The following is a 23,711-nucleotide window of genomic DNA, read 5'->3' on the forward strand; positions in this document are numbered from 1 at the left end:
GGTATTAATATAATGATAAATTCTATAAAATACGAGCATACTTTCTATTTTTTCCTTCAAACAAATTCTTTAGCAATTGTTCTGTGTTAAATTCTCTACCTGTTAAATTTAAACAAAATTGTGAACTTGGAACCGTGACATACTAACATCCTGTTGTTTTTCTTACACGTCCTGTTGTTCTTTGTTTATAACAAATTGAATGTACGGGTTCCAAGTTGTTTTAAACAAAAAAATCACTTTTTTTTTATTTAAAGTTAACACATAGAGTACTTTAGTGTGTAAAAAAATCAATAAACTATAAAAGCTAATATGTTAGAATGATTTACTTTTATTATTGATATTATTTTGAATATATATAGCAATAATACATGAGCAGAAGTCAGCTCTCTGATTTAAGCTTCAGACAACTTCAACAATCGGTGAATTAATAACTTGTCAAATCGATGCAAGCTTTTGTCTTTATGTTATTTAGTACCACACAGTCACATACACGGTTAAAGCTTTACTTAACTCTTTTAAGGCACTGAAAGAATGAAAGCTTCTATTAATTGATGTTATGAGTAAACTAATATACTTTACTTTGTTTTTTTCTGAAAGACGGAATTTCATTAAACCAAAAACAAAACTAACGAGACGCTAGAGAACAAACGAGATCATAGCATCAGGAGAAAGCACCAGACTAAAAAAATTACAAGTTAAAAGAGTTTCAACACGACTCCTCAATAGAGATCTTTTTAGCCTGATTTTTTTTATTAGTGGAATAACCCAAAGCTTTGATTTTCTGAATGATGCATCTTGCCACCATCTTTTGATGATCGAAAATAATGTTATATCTTGCCCCAACATACCAATAGCATCACCGGTGGCACCATTGCGAGCGGCAAGAAGTAAAAATGTGATCAATGTTATATAAATGGAGATGGAGATTTGTAAATAGTCTTAACTCATTGTGGGTGAAGGCTATTAAGTCTATTTATGGTGAGAATGTTAACCAAGGCGGTACTTCTCGAAGTATTAGTGGGAATGGTAATTGGCCTTGAATTTCTAAGTTGGTTCATAGCTTTGATGATGATCAGATCTTACCTCTTCGGTCATTAGAAAAAAGGTGGGGAAAGGTGAGAATACTTTTTTCTGGAAGGATGTGTGGATTGGAGATTCTAGCGTTCAGGCCCGTTTTCCTATATTGTACAACTTAGAGATTAAAAAAGACTGCTTGTTAAATGAAAGATTGGTTAATTCGATCTAGACTTGGGAATGGAGACGCGATTTGAGAGAGGGTGTAGAGTCAGCCCAAAATTTGATCTCGATTCAGTTCTTTCATCTGTACTACTTTCAGGTGTCAAGGATAAATGGGAGTGGGACTGGGACTCCGTTGACCCGTTTTCGATTAAAGGTGTCCATTTGTACCTTGATCGAATGGAGCTCCCCAAAGCTTTGCATCGGGCGAGATGGAACAAGTTTGTGTCTAAAAAAGGTAAATATTCTGGTTTGGCATTTGCTTTTGAATCATATCCCTACTAGACAACATGTCGGTCTCAAAGGTATAGACATTCCTTCTATCCTATGTCTGGTTTGCTTGAATTCAGTGGAGACTTTGGATTGTGTGTTTGGAGGTTGTCCTCAAGCTGGGAGGATTGGGACACGATTGATAGGTGGTTGGATGTGGTATTTTCTTTCAATACAGGTCCGGAAAGTTTGGTTGATTGGTTAGATTTCGCTAGATGGTTGATAAAGAAAAAAGATGTGGTCGAGGCGATTGTCATTACTTCTTGGTGGTTCATTTGGAAAACTCGAAACGAGGATATTTTTGGCTAGAGGTGGGCAAATAAACCAGTTAACCGGAACGACCCGAAAACTGAACCGAAACCGAACCGGTTTGAAACTGATTATGTAGAAACCGGTTTAGAAACAATTAAAACCGTAGGTTTGGAACCAGTTTGTAATTTTCTCCACCAAAACCGGTTCCAAACTAGTTAACCGGACCTAAACCGGCCAAAACTGGGCAAATGCCGAACTGAAACCCATCGTACCATGGTAAGAAACGGATCATAAACCAGTTTTGACTTTTGTTGACCAAACCGAACCGGTTTTAACCCAAACCGGTTTTGAGTTTTAAACCGGTTCGTGCACCTCTATTTTTGGCTCCATTGAAGATTATAGAGATCATATTTTTGATTCTATTGTTTCAGTTTCTTTTATATGGGTTTCTTTTTGTAATTGTAAGTTTCATTTGAACTGAGTATAGTGGCTTAGAAACTCTATTTATGCAATTCTTTTTGTAATTGAAAATTACAAACCGGCTTTTCTAACCTGGAGAGGTGTTATTTCAAGTTGCTTTTCAAAAAAAATAAAAATTGTCTTAACATTTCCAAACAAAACCTTCCAACCAAAAATGTTAACATTTCAGTAGAGATTTGCATATTTCTTCTTTGTAAAGCCAACCGAGTTGACAGCCTCGAAACCTTCCCACCAAAAATGTTAACATTTACTATTTTGCTCTTAAAAAACATTCTCTCTCATTTTGTATATTAAAATTCTGTTAATTTATTCAAAATGCAACAACCCGTAAACTAAAAAAACCCGGCTTCTTATACAAATGAGCTCATCCAAAAGAATCTATCTATCTATTCTAATAAAAAACTACTTAATTTTGTTACTTGTCAATCTAATAATCCTTCTTATCTTTTTTTCAACATATTTTAATAATGGTCCTTTATCTTAAAGGCATTTTAATACATGAGTTCAAGTTTATTTTTATTAAAGTTAAATTCTAATTAATTCATTCATTAACATTACTGATCAAATAAGAAAATAAGGAAATTTTAAAATTGAAGTTGTAGGCCTGCAAGAATAAAATTTTTAAGTCACGGATAATTGCAAATTAAAGAAATAAAGGCGCATCATTGTCGAAGAATTTGGATTTGTATGGTAATAAACTATAAATTGTTTTTAAACTAGGATTCGAGCAACAGTGCATAATATTTTATATAAGGTTAGTTTCAGATTTAGATTTAAAATTTTCTCATATGCATTTAACTCAGGAAAATTTCTATTTTCTTAATTTTCTCTAAACATTTTATATAAATATTGCAGACATGGAAAACACCTATTACATAAATCCTTGGTGTTTAGCTTTAATTAATTCATTAAAGTTGAATATTATAATTACAATCCTTATATATAACGATTTACTATATGAACTAGATGTAATTTATTTATTTGACTTTTTATGTAATATAAAAGGTTTTAGTTAGAAGAAGATCAATATTTAGTTTTCAATATTTTCTTCTATTGCTCAGACCAAAATGCTTCAAAACTGTCAAACCCTGAAGTACGAATGTTACAAAAACATATATTTTATGACTTGATTTATACCTTTTTAATACATTTAAATATATTTAACTTAATATAACATGCCTCATAAGACAAATTACTTAATTAAAAGCATTCAAATTCAAAATTTTAAATCAAAAAATATATTTCAATCCCGTCCCACTATTTCGCTTTCCAAAATTAATTTAGGATATTGAAACCTAGATTCATAGAATATCGTTTACGTTAGGTTTTTACATAATTTTAATATTATATTAACTTATTAATTTTATTTTTATACAAATACAACGAATTGAGGTTATATTAGTGTTTTCAGTTGGTTAATATATAATTAAAGTGTTTATTATGGTTTATGGTCAACATAATAAAGCTATACACAAAATTTTTAAAAAATTACAGTTATAACATTTATTATTAAAATCTGTTATAAAAATTTATTATGATTCACACCTTAATTATAATGCAACTTAATAGAAATATTTATTATTTTTATTTTTATTTTTCTTATTCTTTGTAACTTAATCATGTACCTCATTACATTTCAAGGATATTCTATTTTCATACTAATTGTAAAAAATAGTTAATTATGTTAAAAGTTATCTAGCATGCTTTCATAAAATCCAAAATCTCTTCTTCTTCTTCTTCTTTTCTCTATAACTTGTTAAAATTTATATATATATCGATTAATTAAGTATTTCAACAACTTTCCATGATCTAACTAATAGCACGGGATTAGTGTTCAAAATTTAAACATTTCTTATTCAATACTTTGAACTATTATAAATAATAATCACTGCCTTCACTTTATGCGACTTTAAGCTTTAATATTCGCATACTCATAATAATCACTTTTATTTCAACAATGACGTTAAGATTAGTATGTCTTTGTTATTTTCCTATTAATTACATTCATATTAAACGAAACAAATCATTTTGTTATATTTTGATTTTCGATTTTATATGTTGCTTGATTATACAACTTTTAATTATAAAATATAAAATAAATTAAAATTTTGTCATACATAGAATATTAATGACAACAAATTTATCATAATCAATCAATTTCATAATCTAAAGATTCTAAAAATGATTATTTCAACAAAGTTCAGGTAATCTGATTTTTGGGATAATTATGTTTTTTGGATAAACATGAAAAGATGATCTCAGATGACATTATATTAATTTTTTAAAATGTATGACATTTTATGTGAATGTATAATTTTTTTGTTAGTTTCATGGATATATTTATCATTATTTAGGGTTGGTATACACTTGAACGAGCCTTATTTGTCACACAGACAACTATACGTGGCTACATCAAGAGTTACAAGCAAACTTCTATATTACCTTATCAAGAGTTACAAGAACACATGGACTAAAGATTTTGATTTTTGATAAATAATGTACACCGACCAATACAACAACAAATTAGCGTACAATGAAGGTTTTTACTTATTTGTAACATATTTGTGTTTAGTTACGTAATTTTTACAACTTTAACATAATTGTAATTGTATTAATAATATATGATCATTTTGTTGACTGAATTTTACTTAATGGATAGAGTTTAAAATTTTTATCAATTACCTTTGTAATACACGGGTCTCAAACTAGTTAATTATAAAGGACTTTATTTATTTCAGTTTTTAATTCATTAAATCATAATTGTATTCTTTGAACTTGATTTTAATAATCTAACAAACCTTATTTTTCTCTTTGGAAGTTTGTGTAATTATCGTCAGTAGTTTTACTTTTGCATACATAGATATGGAAATTGATTAATTACAAAGAACTATGTTGATGGTTAGGTATGATGTAGTTAAAGCCTTGATTTTAACAATTTGATTAAATTTCTCTTAAAATTGAATTAATTGAATTAAGTATTTAGTAAGAATAATAAATAACTTATATTAGCATTCTAATTTTTTAAATTGATTTATAATAATTAGCGTAGATGTTTTATTGGATGGAATTTCAATTAATTAGATTTATAAGAACCCCTAAATCTTAGCTTTTAAATAAAAAATGGATCTGTTAGAGCTCCGATTCTATTTGACTAAAAATGAGGCATAAAAATTTATTATAAACGTTTGTCAAAGTTTTGTATCACTACTCTTGTACATATACTTTAGTTTTTAGCTTTATTTTCAGTTTGCTAATATATATATATATATATGTGTGTGTGTGTGCATGAAGAGGTAGGTCCCAGCAGAGCCCAGTTGGACCCGCAAGACTCACCTCAAAGAGGGACGTCTGCGCAGTTGAACCCGCAAGACTCACCTTCAACAGGGACGTCTGCGCAAAGGCTAAACTCGCAACTCACCTTGAAGAGACGTCTGCGCAGAAACCAACTGGATCCGCATGACCCACCATGCTCAGAGACGTGACGTCCTTACGCGCAGTACGCAAGCTGTTCCCGCAGGAAAAGCCTCCCAATGGTCGACGTACTCCGCCTGTTCCCGCAGCAACGGATACTAGCCATCAGGGAAGGCTACCCGCGCAGCAAGGCTACACGCACAAGACACTTAACTCTTAAATAATTCAGTAATGTCACCTGAAGAAGGAGTGAGCAAGCCGGGAATACTCCCGCCCAAATCCGGGAAAACTCCCGCCTAAATGAGCCATTCCGTACGCTACTGGAGGATCTGTTGTACTGTACCTGACGAGGTATGGACAAAAGATCTGACCAAAGCTGCGACAGCTCACTGACAACAGTACAACGAGCAGCATGCTCTATTACTTAATGTCACTATCAGCCGCTGCCTACTCACCAACCTGTCGTAGCACGTGCATAGCCTGCAGTTGGTGGAAAAGGAATAGTACACAGCCGGCCTGGTCACTATCAGCCGCTGCCTACCCACCAACCACCAGCATGGCATGTGCGTAGCCCACAGTTGGCAGAACATGAATACTATTCAGCCGGCTGTACCTTCTTGGAAACCTACCTTCGGCTACAAATACTCCAACACCTTGGAATGGTATGATTATCTTATCACATCTTATATTATCTTATCTTCTCTAGCAATCTCTTAACATACACTTATATTCAAGAGCAATCTAGTCTGATTCTCACGCCGTAGGGTGGTCACAAGGAGGTACCCCCCTTCTCAGTAACGAGCTCACGGTGTCTGTTTTGCAGGTCATCAGAAGAACCATCTTTGCCGGACCTAACCCCTCGTGGGAAACATCTATTTAAACCCCAGATTATCCGTAATCTGTCCGGGGTCACTTAGTATTTCTTCATTGGCGCCATCCGTGCATAAAAGCTAGAACTACTTTTCAGTTTTTTCAAAACATCTAGAAAGATGGTTAACGTTACTCCGGTCCCAGGGCCAGCAAGTAACCAAGAAACCCCGGTAACTAAAACCCCAGCTACTGGGGGGAATACCGGCGAGTACACAAATTTTACGAACACTACCCCGGTTACCCAAGCCAGGGCAAGTGCAGTAAATTTTACGAACACTACCCCGGTTACCCGAGCCGGGGCAAGTGCAGTAAACAATCTTTCACTGGGATTCACCGATGCCCAGTTGGAGAGACAACAGACGAAGCTCCCCCGCCAAACACTCGATCAAGTCAAAGCGTGGGCCGAAGCACGTCAGAAGGAATTCCAAGCTGAGTTGGATGAACGCTTACGTTCACTCCAACAGGCTGACGAATTCGGAAGCACTCGACGACAGCTCAACATGAGCAATGAGTGCGAGTACTTGGACGATGATTCGGAGGAATCCGACACCGACGTAAACCCTCGCCATAGAGCGAAAGGGAAGCGTAAGGAAACGGACTTCCAATCGAGAAGGAATTTTGGAGAAACCTTCAAACCAAAAAACGCGGGTGGAAACCCACGTGACTTCTCTAAAACCTTCAGACCAACCGCTGCAAATGCGGGAACCTCCTAGTTTGCAAGGGACATTGCGGAAGCAATCGCCCCAAGAAGTGCCAAACAGATGTCCAATATCGGCACTTATGATGGTATATCTGACCCAGACAATCATTTGAACAGATTCATAGCGGGGGCAACCGTCAGCAACTGGACGGAGCCCACGTGGTGTTATATGTTCCAAATGACGCTGGTTGGAGCAGCCAGAGCGTGGTTTGACCGTCTACCGGTCCAACACATCTACGATTGGGCAGACTTCCAACAGAAGTTCAGCCAACACTTCAGTCAACAAAGAAAGTACACTGAAGAGCAATGGACGATCCTCAACTGCATCCGAGAGGAAGATGAATCTTTGCTAGACTTCATCACTCGCTTCAACTCAAAGAAGCTGAGTCTGGGAGCTATTAGCGAAGATCTTGTTCGCGCTGCTTTCATCCAGAGCGCGAAAGATCCAGAGCTCATCCGCACCTTAACGGGTAAAGACGGCATGCCATCCACATGGGATGCCATCATGACGGCGGCCAAGCGCTTCGCGGAAACGGAAAAGCAACTGGGTAGAGATCTTCCCCAAAGCACAAACCTCTACACCCAGAAAACAAGAGAAAACAACGTCCTTACCGCCCGACTAAACAAAAAGAGGAAGCTAGGTATTTGGCAGTCAAGGGTAAACTTTGACACCTCATCCGGCTCATACCCTGATTTAGGCGGAAAGGATAACATGCGGCCGTCAAACCGGAACTCCAGATGGACGCCACTCACCAAAAGCGTCACCGAAATATTTGACACCGAGAGGCTCCCATGGCCAAAGGCTCCAATAATCCGAGAGCGTCACAACGCTGATCAGAGCAAATTCTGTGACTTCCACAGGACAAAAGGCCACACCACCGACGAATGCATAGACTTGAAGGACATCATCGAGACATTCGTCAGAGATGGAGAACTCGCACACCTCGTGGCGTAAAGGATGTTGAGCAGGCCAACGCGTGTAGAACCCCAGTTGGGAAAAACACGAAACTGCAGCTTCAATGTTGGAGACTACATACTGCGTAAACAACGAGATTCCGAACCAAGTGCATATCGGCTCGATGGCACTCTCATCCAAACAACATGGAAGGGAGCTCAATTACACAGTCTGCATGTAGATCAATTCCAAACTTGTAAAAGAAAAGGCCCAGAGCCACTTCTAATGGAAATGATTCTCCTTATCACATTGACGCCGATAATCTTACATTTATACTTATGAACTTTCCACACTGATATGCCGGTCTTCACCGCATACATAAGTGGGGAAGTAAGTCGTTGCGTGTGGAAGGCGGCAAAACCCGCATAAACACAAAAAACGGCAAACCTTCACGCAGGTCAGTTATAGGTGAAGATCGGTCATCCCACTAAATGAAAGTGCCGGTCCTACCCGCCCAAATCATGATAGAGGAAACCGAACTAACCTATTGACAACCGCGCGTCGAACGGTTAAGTCATTCAAAACACTGATATGCCGGTTTTCACCGCATAAATAAGTGTGAAGAAATCGTTGCGTGTGGACGGCGGCAAAACCCGCGTAAACACAAACAACAGATGACAACCTTCACGCAGGTCAGTTATAGGTAAAGTTGGGTCATCCCACTAAATGAAAGTGCCGGTCCTAACCGCACAAATCATGATAGAGGAAACCAAACTAACCTATCGACAATCGCGCGTCAAACGGTTAACTTATTCAAAACACTGATATGCCGGTATTCACCGCATAAATAAGTGTGAAAAGTCGTTGCGTGTGGACGGCGGCAAAACCCGCATAAACACAAAAAACGGCAAACCTTCACGCAGGTCAGTTATAAATGAAGATCGGTCATCCCACTAAATGAAAGTGACGGTCCTACCCGCACAATCATGATAAGAGGAAACTGAACACTAACCTATTGACAACCGCGCGTCGAACGGTCAACTTGTTCAAAACACTTGGAAATTTGCTAAGTTAAAGTATGCACGAGCGAATCATATATGGTTTATGCGGCAAAACAAGTGCCAAATTAAGCTATAATATGCATGAGCAAGTCATAACGTCTATAAAGCAAGTCATCCAGTGAAAGTGGCGGTCCTACCCGCACAAAGATTTATACATTCCATAAAAATTCAAGTATTACAAGAACGGCCGGGTATCTACCCGCCTACAAGAGTGTAAATCTATACAAAAACATAAACCTATCCTAACAGTGGGAAAGGATCTAAAGGTTCAAGCTTCAGGACCACTCCCTCCAAACCCACTTGTACCCGCACCATCAGTTGGCTGTGGCGGTTCAAGGAAGGTCTTGAGAATGGCTAGCCCATCATCAGCAGCAGCAACTTCGTTCACCTTCTCCACCACCGGATGCGGGAAGGCAGCATACTGGTTCACTGCTTGGTCATACGCAGCTTCAGTATCTACATCATATAGAGGGAAGTTGGAAGGCGGGATGCCCTTCTCAACAAACCCCAGACCAAGCAAGAAGCCAGCCTTTTCCCCATCCTCATGAGAAACGTTGAGGGCTGCGCTCATAGCATCGTCGTAAGATGTGTCCGTGAAGACCCGATGCACAACCTACAAAACAAAAATACAAGTGTCAAAACCTTTTCTATCAAGAAAAGCGTAAAGACATTATGAAGCTATGCATACCTGCGACAACGCTTCTCGTAGAAGCCATTCCTTGGTAATCAGAGCTTCTTGGAGGGCAGCTTGAGCTTGGTTGCGGGCGCGTTCGGCTTCATTTTTGTTAAGGTTGGCAAGCAACACTTCCTTAGCAGCAGCCTCTTCAACGCCCTTCAGCTTACGCTCAGTATGGTCAAGCATACCCCTCTGATCCAAGATCTCTTGAAGCTTCTTGGCGTCTTCCATAGCCAAAGCATCATGAGCCTGCTGAAGCCTCTAGTTTGGCTTTAAGCTCCTCATTTTCGGCGCGCAGAGGTTCAGCAACGGCTTCAGCCTTGGTGGCCCTCTCGGTTGCGTTCCGCGCAGTTTCCTTAGCCAACCGAAGCTGTTCGTTAACAGCTTGGGTAGCTTTGGAACGGGCCTCGAGACGGGCCTGAACTTCAACCTCAAGGGCCTTGAAGGCCTTCTCCTTCTCCGCAGCAACGGCGGAGAGTCTCCTGTTCTCCTCCCGAATAGCCCGCGCCTGAGCTACTTCTTGGATACGAGCCGCCTTTAACTTGTCGTTTTCACGACAAAGCAGCTCGACGCGCGGCTGCATCCGGGCAAGGAGAATTCGAAGCTCGTTTGTCAGCCTACCCTCCTGGTAGCTCGACATAGCTTCCCCCAGCGCCCCACTCGGAGCGGCGTGGCGCGCCCACTCGACGCAGTCCACAGCCGTCCGAAGGGTTGTTCCTCGGCGGATGTTCCAATGTGGAACATACACTTCATTGGAATCCGACACTGTAAAAACAAAAAACAGTTAGGAAAAGATGATAAAAAAAAAAACCAAAATAACCCTACGCACCGGTAGGGTCGACAACAGGCCGATAGCCACCAAACCCATCACCTGAACCTAACGGATATCCATCCAAGAGGTCAGGCAGATGGGAAGGATGCAGAGATTGGCTAGAAGCCCCAAACATACCTGCTGAACCGGCCGGGGGCGAGGTAGTCGCCGGCGCCGGAGGCACGGTCGAAGCCGCTGCGGTAGAGACCATCGGTGGTGAACTCACTGGATGTGAACTCACAACCGTGGCCGCCGCTGCGGAAGAACCCACAGAAAAACTCACCGCCGGCTCAGTGAAGGACGCCGTGAATATGGCACTGACAGCCGGCGGAGATGACGTTACAGTTGGAACAGTTGCCTCAACAGGATGAGCAACGGAACCAACACTCGAAACAGGCGCGGCCGCCTGGGTCGTCGCCTCGGGTACGTTGACCAAACCTACCGTCATGGGTCCAGAGGTGCTCCTCCCCGCATCACTTTGGAATGCAGTTGCATCCACGCCTGCATGAAGACAAGATAGTTAAATATAATGGCGGAAGGATATGCAGTTAAAAGTAAATGAAAATTACACTTACGAGTCCTCTTGAGCTTGAAGGTGCGAATAGGCGGGGACGAACCCGATAGAGCCGGCCTCTTCACGCCGGTCACCGTCGTACTAGGCTGCCCGGAGGTGACAGCTGTCTCAACCTCCAGAACAGTGGTCTCATCACCACCAGGGTTCCCCGCCACCTCTTCACTCTCGGTCTCTGACTCTGACCGATTCCCCTGATCGGCAGTGGAGGCAACCTTCGCCTTACCCTTCCCGCCAGCAGCCTTCTTCTTCCGCGTGAAGAAAGGACCATCTGCGGATTCCTCATCAGAAGATGACAAAATTAGAGGAATTCAAGCAGAGGTTTGAGCATTGACAGGGCGAGGGTTAAATAACTCCTTACCTGGCCGCGTGGCGCTCATGATCGGGTGGCCCGGCGGGTAGACCTCCACAAACCGATCCGCCGTTTGCTCCAAGATGGGCAACTCGTTCTCATCAAGAGCACGGGTACCCATCCGAGCGGGACCACCAGCTTCCCGCGGATGCAGGAGCGATTGTAGGTCGTTTCTCTCTGAAAACAAAAGAAAAACAGTTAGAAGAAAACTTTAAATCAGCAAAGAAGATGAAGCATACCGTAAGGGATAGAGTTCAAACCGTATTCAAGGACGATGGGAACCTGTGGCGCCTCCGCCCCAGCATCCTTCCACACCCGGCTCATACCGAGCATCACCATCCCGGACTCCGCAAAGCGGTAAACCGGAGACTGGACCCGGGAAATATTGGAGAACCATTCCGCCTCCTGGTAGTTGGAGGCGTGAAGTTCGGGAGAGCTCTCCCGTTCTTGAACGTCATCGCTATGGGGACGACGCGAGCGGAGATGTAAAAGAACTCCCGCTTCCAATACCGAAGACTGCGCTCGGTAGCGCAGATCTTCAAACCCTTGATCCGAGTGACCAAGGTATACCACCCCTGGATGCACCTCCAGGAATAGAAGGTCATCAGGCGGTCGACATGGGGCTCCACGCCCAGAATGAGGCACACCCATTCAAAATGGCGAATATTGGCGATCGCCATTGGGTGTTGGGTGTACCTCCGTCAGATGTACACCGTGTCTCTCCAAAACACGGTACACAAACTTCGTCAATGGGAACCTGAGATTCCCATAAACGAAGAATGCGGCATACACCCCTATCTTGCCCTTGGGGGCATCGTACACCGTCTGATGAGGCTTAGGAAACTCAGGCTCGAAAGGCTCGAGCATGAACTTCCTAACAATGTACTGGTACAGGTCGACGGTAAGAGCACACTGGCACTCACCAGCAGTACTCTTATCGTCCTTATCAGAAGTAGACGACGGATTCTCGGCATACACGTCAGACTCCTCGGCGGTAGCCTCAAGATCATGAACGGAAGACATGTTTTGAATGTAAAGGAACGATTTCAGGAGAATGCTCGACAGAAAAGTTAGAGTATTCGCCGGAAATCGTTTAGAAGAAGAAGAGAGGTGAAACTGTGAGTTGAGATGCAACCTCTCCTCCCTTTACATACTCATCGCAATGAATGCGATGAATTTAATGCGGAAGAGAGAGGAAAACGCAGGTGCAATGAAACTATGACACGTGGAAAAAGCAAGCTGGCAACAGCTGTTGACAGGACGTGCGCCATAAACTTCGCGGCCACGCACCCGAAAACTCGCGCCCACGCGCCTGAAAAAGCGTCTGGAACGACCATATACTGTCACGTCGCCATAACTTCATCCACGTCCTGAAACTGTCAGAAGAATGGCCGGGTAACTACGCAACCGTCCCTTCAACAGTTTGGACTGTTCTTATCCTTTCACCAACTTTTCGAATTTCAAAAAGATTCAAAAGTAAGCGGGACTATACCCCTTACCTTGGCAACCAAGTAACTATAAGACAGGTGCGAGTACAGTATTAAGGCAAAACCCTTCACATACTTAGCACCTGCAGGGAATTGAAGCCAAGAATACCTCGGCAACCAAGTAACTATAAGACGGGTGCGGGTACAGTGTCAAGGCAAAACCCTTCACATACTTAGCACCCGCAGGGAATTGAAGCCAGGAATACCTTGGAAGTAAAGTAACTATAAGACGAATGCGGGCCCTCACATACTTAGCACTCCGCAGGAAATTGAAACCAAGAAGGATCTTCTAGGCCGTGCTTGCGGAAACGAGAATAACATCCCCGCATAGCGGGAACGTCGAGAACTAGATTGTTTGAAGCTCCAAGATGGAATTGGTTGTTTAAACATAATTGATCACTATGTTCAAAACTACCAAAAACCTCATGGAGAATCTACACAAGTGGAACTCAACGCTCCTGACTTGCGAGGAGGTTACAGACCTACCCGCATCATAACCAAAGATCAAGCAGAAAAGTCGGGAATTTCTGCACGTGACATTAGGACTTCCGCGGGAAGAATCCCCATGGAAAACCTTAAAACTAAACCCTTTTCAAAACCCTTTGCTTAAGTCCAAAAGTTCACCTCACTTATTAACAATTCATGAGAAGAACATTGGACTGGGGGGACTTGAAGAGGTAGGTCCCAGCAGAGCCCAGTTGGACCCGCAAGACTCACCTCAAAGAGGGACGTCTGCGCAGTTGAACCCGCAAGACTCACCTTCAACAGGGACGTCCGCGCAAAGGCTAAACTCGCAACTCACCTTGAAGAGACGTCTGTTTAGAAACCAACTGGATCCGCAGGACCCACCATGCTCAGAGACGTGACGTCCTTACGCGCAGTACGCAAGCTATTCCCGCAGGAAAAGCCTCCCAATGGTCGACGTACTCCGCCTGTTCCCGCAGCAACGGATACTAGCCATCAGGGAAGGCTACCCGCGCAGCAAGGCTACACGCACAAGGCACTTAACTCTTAAATAATTCAGTAATGTCACCTGAAGAAGGAGTGAGCAAGTCGGGAATACTCCCGCCCAAAGCCGGGAAAACTCCCGCCCAAATGAGCCAGTCCGTACGCTACTGGAGGATGTTTTGTACTGTACCTGACGAGGTATGGACAAAAGATCTGACCAAAGCTGCGACAGCTCACTGACAACAGTACAACGAGCAGCATGCTCTATTACTTAATGTCACTATCAGCCGCTGCCTACTCACCAACCTGTCGTAGTACGTGCATAGCCTGCAGTTGGTGGAAAAGGAATAGTACACAGCCGGCCTGGTCACTATCAGCCGCTGCCTACCACCAACCACCAGCATGGCATGTGCGTAGCCCACAGTTGGCAGAACAGGAATACTATTCAGCCGGCTGTACCTTCTTGGAAACCTACCTTCGGCTATAAATACTCCAACACCTTGGAATGGTATGATTATCTTATCACATCTTATATTATCTTATCTTCTCTAGCAATCTCTTAACATACACTTATATTCAAGAGCAATCTAGTCTGATTCTCAAGCCGGAGGGTGGTCACAAGGAGGTACCCCCCCCTTCTCAGTGACGAGCTCACGGTGTCTGTTTTGCAGGTCATCAGAAGAACCATCTTTGCCGGACCTAACCCCTCGTGGGAAACATCTATTTAACCCTTATATTATCCGTAATCTGTCCGGGGTCACTTAGTGTTTCTTCAGTGCACGCCCTACATGTTATACTATAACGAATTGGGCTGATATCTACTATATCTTCCAAGCTTCAACACGTATGTTTAATAACACCATTTATGTTATTGAACTTATAAAGCCTTATCTATTACGCTAGCAAAATAAATACACAACAATAAATTCTCTTATTATACATTGTAGTTGTACAATCAAAACATGATTTTAATTTTCTTGAATTTAATTTTTTAAAATAATTTCGGGGGGTGCAATTCGGACAAGTGTGCACTCCATTTTGCACAGTATGGCCATAGTTTCAATCTCCCAAACTACCCCTGCACCACTCAAAATATTTCCATTTTTACCCCCATAGGCATACATTACACCCCTATTTAAACCCCAAACCACCCTCATCTCACAACTTACTACCAACCATCACATATACACTTGGGCAGAAATTCGAACCGAGTTGATCATTATTCTAGTTCGGTTCATGCAACTCAACAACACACGGTCTCTGGCGAAACAATGACGTCGTTGGCGGTGCATGACGTTTGTTTGCCGCCTCAAAAGAGCACTTTACGCAAACTACAACATCGATTGTCTGAGGTCTTTTTACCTGATGATCCACTACATGGCTTTAAGGACCAAACACGCTTCAAGAAGTTGATACTCGCACTTCAATTCTTCTTTCCGATATTTGATTGGGTGCCTAAGTATAGTTTCAAGCTTCTGCGATCCGACGTTGTTTCGGGTCTCACCATTGCTAGTTTAGCAATCCCTCAGGTATACACACTTATTTAAAAAAAATGTAATAGTTACGATTTTGATCACTCTTTGTTACACACATTTGCATGTTCAGTGTGTGTGAGAGAGTGATCGAAATTGTGTTTTTCAGTGCTAGCTATAAATATGTTTTTTTTCTTTTCGTTTTATGAAATCGAATATTCGATTTTTATGAAACAGAATATTCGGTTTTTCTGTAACCGAATTGTGTATTACATATATCCCCATGTAACTTGGTGTTGGTTTCTTCATAAGGTGCTAACAAAGTTTGTTTTTATTAATAGTTTGCTTCATAAAGGTGCTAAAAAAAGTTTGTTTTTATTAATAGTTTGTCAATGTCTTGGCCTTTTTCTTAATTAAAAAAGAGATCTTTTTATAAATGATAATCTATTATTTTATAAATAAAATGCATAGGCATCTTTGGAAATGAAATGAACATTGAAGAAAACACGTCAAACGAATTTAATTCATGCAGAGTTTATTAACATTTAAGTAGTCATTATTTTATTATTATTCATTCACATTTGTCCCTTTCATATCTGATTATAGGACAATATTATGTTGATCTTATATTGTATACATTTACAAATTTAATGCTTAATTTAAAAAATAAAAATAAAACTTTTGATGGTGTATAAAAATAATGAAAAATAAATGAAATTAAAAATGATACTAAATCGTGTTATTTTATATTTTATACACCTTTTATAAAGTTTATATGATTGTTTAAAAATTAGTTAATGGAACCAATTATAACAATAACCGAATCAATTAATAGGACAAAATCTCATTCCCTTGAATGGAAAAATGTATTTTTAGATACATGTGAGCTTGATGCTCGTTTTTTCTAATGAAAGTTGGGGTTCAAAATAATATATATATATATATATATATATATATATATATATATATATATATATATATATATATATATGCTTGTTTGATATGTCTACACGTTTGTTGGCAAAATTATCACTGTCTTTCATGGGAAAGAAAACACGGTTTAATTATTAATCAAGTAATTAGCTCTACTAATCAACATATATGCTAATAATTAATAAATATATATCATGCATATAACACACATGGGCGAAAACCGGGTCTACGGGGTCAGCTCGTTGACCCTTAAATACTAAAATTTGTCATCATTTTTTGGGAAAATATAAATTTCTCTGATTGGTTATAATTAACATAAAAGAAATTTTGTGATAACTGTCGACAAATAAAGTAATGGTTCTGCCGTTACAAAATAAAATTATAGGTTTGTTAGATCATATGTTATTGGATTTCTTTTTAATGGGTATTGGATTCATCATGAATTCATGATTCATGGTATTTATTATTTATTGAGTGATATCAGGGGTGGCTCAACGTTTTCAGAGGTCTAAAACTAATAAAAATTTTGAGGCATTTTTCTTTTCTTTTCTTTATGTGTATAAGACTAGAGAGTATACAAAAATTATAGAATTTTAATGATATGCAGTGATAATGGATATCAAGCAATCCTCTTCAGCTTGTGGCATATCAATTAGTTACTAATTCTAAAAAATGTCTGTTTCAAAATCTCATAATACATAGCTCCTATTTAAAATGGAGATCCTATAAAGTGGAGGCCTAAAGCCATGACCTTATTTAGCTTCCCAAGAGACGGCCCTGAGTGATATGTTTATTTAACATATTGAGTGACATATGTTTATATAACATATGCATTAATTAATTTAAATAAGGTTCATTGACCGAATGAACATTGGCCCCACAACATAGATAATTTCATTTATGTTTTATAAATTTATAAATATATACTTAATATATATCTTTTTTTTTAATTTGCAGGGAATTAGTTATGCAAAACTTGCAAACCTGCCTCCTATAATCGGGCTATGTGAGTGTCTTCGTATCTTTATTCTCTAGTTATGCAAAATAATCTTTATCATCCCAAAATCATTTTCAACAATAATATTTTAAATTATTAGGGGAGACGGGTGGTCCGTTATGGAAGGGCCATCATGAGTGATGGCATCACGAACACCGCCGCCGGTCCTCCCATCACGCGTGATGGGGGGGGGGGGTCCAGCTGTGATGGCCATCACGTGGTGAATACCAAGAATCTGACCGTTGGGTGTAAAAAAAATTAAAAAATAAAAAATTTAAACATTATAAATTAACAACCATTTCAATCCAACTTAAAACACTCTCAATCTTCTACTACAAAAACCTATTTCTTCACCACTTCAATTCAAAACAAAAAAATATGGATTTTCCGAGCAACTGGTTTCCGCTAGACACCGATAGCTCTTCGTCTTCGAACAATGACATTGTTGAATGGTTCCCATTAACGAACTTGAAGGCCCGAGCCGTCCAAAGAAAAAAATGGTGAATCGTGATCGTATACATGCCCACGAAGTGCTAATGAACGACTATTTTGTGGAGGAGCCGAAATACAATGACGAGACGTTCAGGGATCGGTTTCGTTTGCCGAAATCTTTATTTTTAAAGATTGTAGCGGACGTCGAAGCAAGCGAAGAATGGTTTCAAGAATCTTACGACGCGAGGGGCAAACGAAGTTTTACGGCGCTTCAAAAATGCACATCCGCTATTCGTCAATTAGCGACAGGTAACCCACCCGATCAATTCGATGAATACTTACAAATGTCTGAACTTCATGTGAATGTCTGCAATTCTTTTGTAACGCAATTATTAAATTGTATGGCAAAGAGTTTCTACGAAAACCAACAAGACACGACATTACACGTCTTTATGCCGCGCATGAGGCTAGATGGCATTTTCCAGGGATGCTCGGTAGCATCGACTGTACACATATCTAATGGAGGAATTGTCCACGGGAGTTTCGAGGGGCGTATGTTAGGGGTGATATCAAACGACCGACTATCGTACTTGAAGCGGTTGCGTCAAATGATTTATGGATTTGGCATTCTTATTTTGGTGTTCCTACCTCAAACAACGACATCAGTGTTCTATACACATCACCGTTGTTTCAAAGCGTGACAGATGGTACCGCACCCTTCTGTCCGTATTTTGTCAACGGGAGATATTACAGACGTGGCTACTTTCTTGTCGATGGTATCTACCCGGCATGGTCTTTTTTGTGAAAGCCTTTTCGTTTCCTGTCGAGTTCAAGGAAAAGGCGTTCAAGAAGTTGCAAGAATCGGCAAGAAAAGATGTCGAGAGAGCTTTCGGTGTCTTAAAGGGTAGATGGTGCATACTTAGTCGACCGGTTCGTGCAATGAAAAAACCCATGATCTCTAGCATATTATATGCATGCATCATAGTGCACAATATGCTAATAAAAGAAGACGAACGTGCAATTTCTCCAGATTGGGTGCCGGATCCTCCTACTCAAGTTCCCGTTCCTGAGAACGTGCAATTAGACTTGCGGAACGAAGATATTCATCATCGGTTGAGATATGATCTAGTTGAACTTGTAGGTTCTTTAGGTTTGGAATTTTCGAATTCTAACGAGGAGTATATTGTTTAATGTAACTTTTATTTTTTTTAATTTACTATTGTTTTTAATTTTTAAGTTGTAAAAAAATATGTAAAAAAAATCCATCACACCACAGCATCACCCCCACCAAAATTCCATCACTAGTGATGGAAAGTGGTGGGGTGAGGTGGCACATTTGTATTGGTGGAAGCAAGTGATGGTTTTTAAACCACCCCCACCCCCTTATGAATAATTCTACTTCCAATAACGGATAATTATAGTTTATAAATTCCCTTATCATCAGGTTTTCAATTTAACAGGTATTTAAAATGTGTAAAAGATAAAACTTGTATCATTTCAAATATCTGTTGGTCTAAATGTAAAACTAATTTGATTCTTATCATTTTAAAACTTGCTTAGACTCGAGTTTCGTGCCACCGCTTATCTACTCAGTGCTTGGGAGTTCAAAGCATCTAGCCGTGGGCCCAGTGTCAATAGCCTCATTAGTTATGGGAACAATGTTAAACGAAGTAGTCTCGTATACCAAATATCCGGATCTCTACCTTAAGTTGGCTTTCACCGCAACTTTCTTTGCGGGTGTATTTCAAGCATCTTTAGGATTTCTAAGGTACTTTTCTTTTAGCTCATTGGTTACTTGTAAAACACCAACTTAGTTTACATCATCATATATCACCATATTAGAAGCTGCTTTGGAGGTTAATTATACCAAACATAATTTAGTCTCACATTTTGATCATAGCATATCAAAAAAAAGCAATATATATTTTTGTTTCAGTAATTTCAAAAGGTTAACAAATAAATTATATCATTTACTCAAAAATTAAAGTAAAATATTTTATTTTTTTATCTAACAATAGTAAAAAATCACTCTTTTCAGATAATATAGCAATAATAATGACTACTTCATTAGTGATGAAAACATGATTTAAATTAATAAACTTTATGTGATGGGCACATAACTTTAAAAGGGAATATCCTTTGAGAACTAACAAAAGTGGCACCTTTTACAAAAAGTGTTTTACATATACAAATATTTATTATTGTGATTTATTGACTTTACTCTTTTATTTCCATTTAAAGATTCACTAGTAGTGGGAAATAATTCTAACAGTAAAACATTCCATTCATAATATATCTTATGGACCCATCATTTATAATATCATGATACTGAAATAGAAGAAAATGCAATATAATGTAACTTTTATAGCATATAATAAATTCATGTAGAAAAAAAATTACTAAGTAAATTTTGATTCACTATTTGTGAAGCGAGTATCCAAAAAGGTGTTGCAGCGTACCATGCTGACCATTTACTTGAAGTTGATCGATTTATAAAGATTAATTTAAATTTTGATGTGAACTATAGATAACTAAAGCTTATGTATTACATACTAGGGTTCGTGATCGATTTCTTATCGAAGGCTACATTGCTCGGTTTCATGGGTGGTGCAGCGGTTATTGTATCGTTACAACAACTAAAAGGGCTACTTGGGATTACTCACTTTACAAATAAAATGCAAATAATCCCGGTTTTATCGTCTGCTATTCAGAGCAAAAATGAGGTATGCAACATAGATTTAATAATCATGTATATATACATATTTGTAGGCGCGTCAAGAACCAATTTTAATTAGAAACTGTGAGAGCGATATGCATAAATACTTATTACAATTTTCTACTTAAAATTTGGTTCATAGTTTAGTTAATAAACTTATCACCACTTGTAGGCATGCAAATGGACTGAACAAACATTGCATGTTGGTGTTCTTTTATTTTATTCATGTTAGCTCGTTTAACTAAATGCAAAAAGAAAAAAAATAAAAATATAAAAAAATAAGTTGACTTTCGTTCGTTCATTAAGTAATTGAACTTCTCATCAAACTCTTCACGAATGGTTCACTAAGCATTTGGTCCGTTTCTAGGTGTGATTGTGTTTGCTAAGTTTATTTTTTATTTGTGAAGTGGTCTTGGCAGACATATGTGATGGGCTTTTGTTTTCTGGCCTTTCTACTCACCACAAGACATATTGTAAGTAGATTTATCATACATGAATAATATGAGCCATTAAGGTACAAATGTCTAATGCGTGTAAGGTACAACTAACCAATGCAGGGCATGAAAAAACCAAAGCTTTTCTGGGTATCAGCAGCTGCTCCTTTGACATCCGTCGTCATCTCAACCGTTTTAGTCACTCTTTTAAAATCAAAGCTTCATGTCATTGCAACTGTAAGTTTTTTTAATCAGACTATGTGTGCGGTTTAACTAAAAAGTGAAAAGTAGCTGTCACGCATTTTTGTTTTTTTTTTGTTTTGTGTGTAATGGTTTAATTTTATCTGAATAAAATAAAATAAAAAAAATAGAAGTGCGTGTACATGTGATTGGTCAAATACGTCCGTGCATGGTGATGTGGCATGACTGTTACTCCACGACACATAGTTTCAATTTAACCCCTTAACTTTTAATTTTGTTTCAATATTATAAAATTTTGGCATTCAACAGATCGGCCATTTGGACAAGGGTTTGAATCCACCATCATCAAACATGCTATATTTTCATGGCCAGTTTCTAGGTGTAGCTATCAAGACTGGCATTATTACTGGAATATTGTCTCTAACTGTAAGTTTCATACATGTTTTTATGTAAAAAAAATAATTAAAAATAAATAAAAACAATGATTGTATAATATATTAACTTACAGGAAGGAATTGCAGTAGGAAGAACATTTGCTGCTTTAAATGATTACCAAGTTGATGGCAACAAAGAAATGATAGCCATAGGCCTTATGAACATGGTTGGTTCTTGTTCCTCTTGTTATGTCACTACTGGTAACAAAGTTTTGTTTTATTTTTAATAAATAAAGTTTTAATGCACTTAAAAACTTATTCTAATTTATTTTGGTACCATATAACTTGTGACGCAACACACCGTTGTTGCATCAGTCAGATTCAGTAAAGTTGTACATGCCGAATAACTTTTGCAGATCACCTTTAATTAAACACCTCATATATAACATTATTTTATTTGTATACTGGCCCACATCAGAATTTTCACATATCATACATGTAGTATAATCTTATACGCCCCGCATGATATTTGAAAATTTATACAACATGTATAACATGTCATGGTGTGTGGATAGTTGGAACTTTTTTTTTATAAATGTAAATTAATTTTTGCAGGCTCGTTTTCTCGATCGGCTGTGAATGCGAACGCTGGGGCTAAAACCGTGGTGTCAAACATCGTTATGGCATCAACTGTTCTTGTAACATTGATGCTTTTGATGCCTCTATTTTACTACACACCAAATCTTATCTTGGCTGCAATTATCATAACTGCTGTAATCGGATTAATCGATTACCAAAGTGCACTTAGGCTTTGGAAAGTCGATAAACTTGATTTCATAGCATGTTTATCGTCTTTTTTTGGTGTTCTCATGATTTCAGTCCCAGTTGGTCTTTTAATTGCGGTAACGCTTAACACATGAACTTTTATTATCATTTTTCGTTTGATGTATTAACGTTGTACGGCTTTGTTTGTCATAGGTTGGGGTGTCAGTTTTCAAGATTTTGTTACATGTCACAAGACCGAACACATGTTTTGTAGGAAACATAATGGGAACTCAAATTTACCAAAATATGAGTAGATACAATGAAGCCAAAAGGGTTCCTTATTTTATAATACTCGGTATTGAGGCCCCTATCTACTTTGCGAACGCTACTTATCTACAAGAAAGGTACGCTGTACAACTCGTTAAGGCAAGAGGTACAAGCTGGAAATGCATTCCTTGCTGTTAAAAGTTTAGGTTTCGTTTTTCAGGATATTGAGATGGATTAGAGAAGAGGAAGAGTGGTTAGCAGCTAATAATGGCCCTTCTATCAAATGTGTAATTATCGACATGACTGGTAAGTTGTGGTCCTTGTGGATACATAAGTCGGTTATGTAATAAATGTACGATAAATGCTTTTTTCGGCATAATTTAACATTTCTTTTGCAAAATTTGCAGCGTGACAGCAATCGACACAAGTGGTCTTGCAATGGTGAAAGAGCTTAAAAAGTTGTTAGAGAAACGCTCGCTTCAGGTTAGCTTTTATATATACACACACAAACGGACGAGTTTTGACTTTTGACCAATTCAATTATTGAAAATGTAGTTGGTGTTAGCAAATCCAGGGGGGAGTGTGATGGAAAAGCTACACCAGTCCGACATATTGGAGTCATTTGGGTCGGAAGGTGTGTATTTGACGGTTGATGAAGCGGTCACAGACTTCTCATCAGCATGGAAAGCTTAGACGGTTTATTTTGTTTTTAGTTATTAAGGGTAGAAAGGGAAAGTAAACTTTGGTGTTAACTTTGTGAGTCGGTGCTTAATGCTTAAGCGTATGCAAAACTCACATTCTCCATAAAAACAATTATCTTATAATCTTACTGTTATTATCTTTAACAGATGTGATAATTTCGTCACGTAAATGCGAAATTGCGAATTGCAGTAACGAAAATGACAGCAATTAAAAATGGAGAAAACAAATGTCAAGAAACCGAGTATGAATAAAATGTAAAACTTAAAAACTTATAAACACACAAGACAAGAGCCAAACTGAAAACAGGTATCAATTATGAATGAACCATGTCTCTACCAAAATCACACATATTTTGGTAGTTGCAGTATGCCAACTCACACTCAATCTCATTCTTTAGT

General features: G+C 38.8%; 1 pseudogene across 1 annotated transcript; it reads left to right on the forward strand.

Moving 5' to 3' along the window:
* The first annotated feature begins 1,254 nt into the window (after window positions 1-1,254).
* On the forward strand, window positions 1,255-23,304 carry LOC143625676 (putative sulfate transporter 3.4; annotated as a pseudogene). The gene is made up of 14 exons (XR_013152310.1): window positions 1,255-1,474; window positions 15,209-15,549; window positions 17,383-17,431; window positions 19,415-19,622; window positions 20,382-20,577; window positions 20,978-21,043; window positions 21,128-21,241; window positions 21,515-21,631; window positions 21,714-21,840; window positions 22,195-22,481; window positions 22,558-22,748; window positions 22,832-22,921; window positions 23,019-23,094; window positions 23,167-23,304. The product of XR_013152310.1 is annotated as a putative sulfate transporter 3.4 (transcript).
* Window positions 23,305-23,711: the final 407 nt, after the last annotated feature.

This window comes from Bidens hawaiensis, unplaced genomic scaffold (genome assembly GCF_021521415.1).
Source record: "Bidens hawaiensis isolate Kalapana, Puna unplaced genomic scaffold, B.hawaiensis_p1.1 tig00004192_1, whole genome shotgun sequence".
Taxonomy (NCBI): domain Eukaryota; kingdom Viridiplantae; phylum Streptophyta; class Magnoliopsida; order Asterales; family Asteraceae; genus Bidens; species Bidens hawaiensis.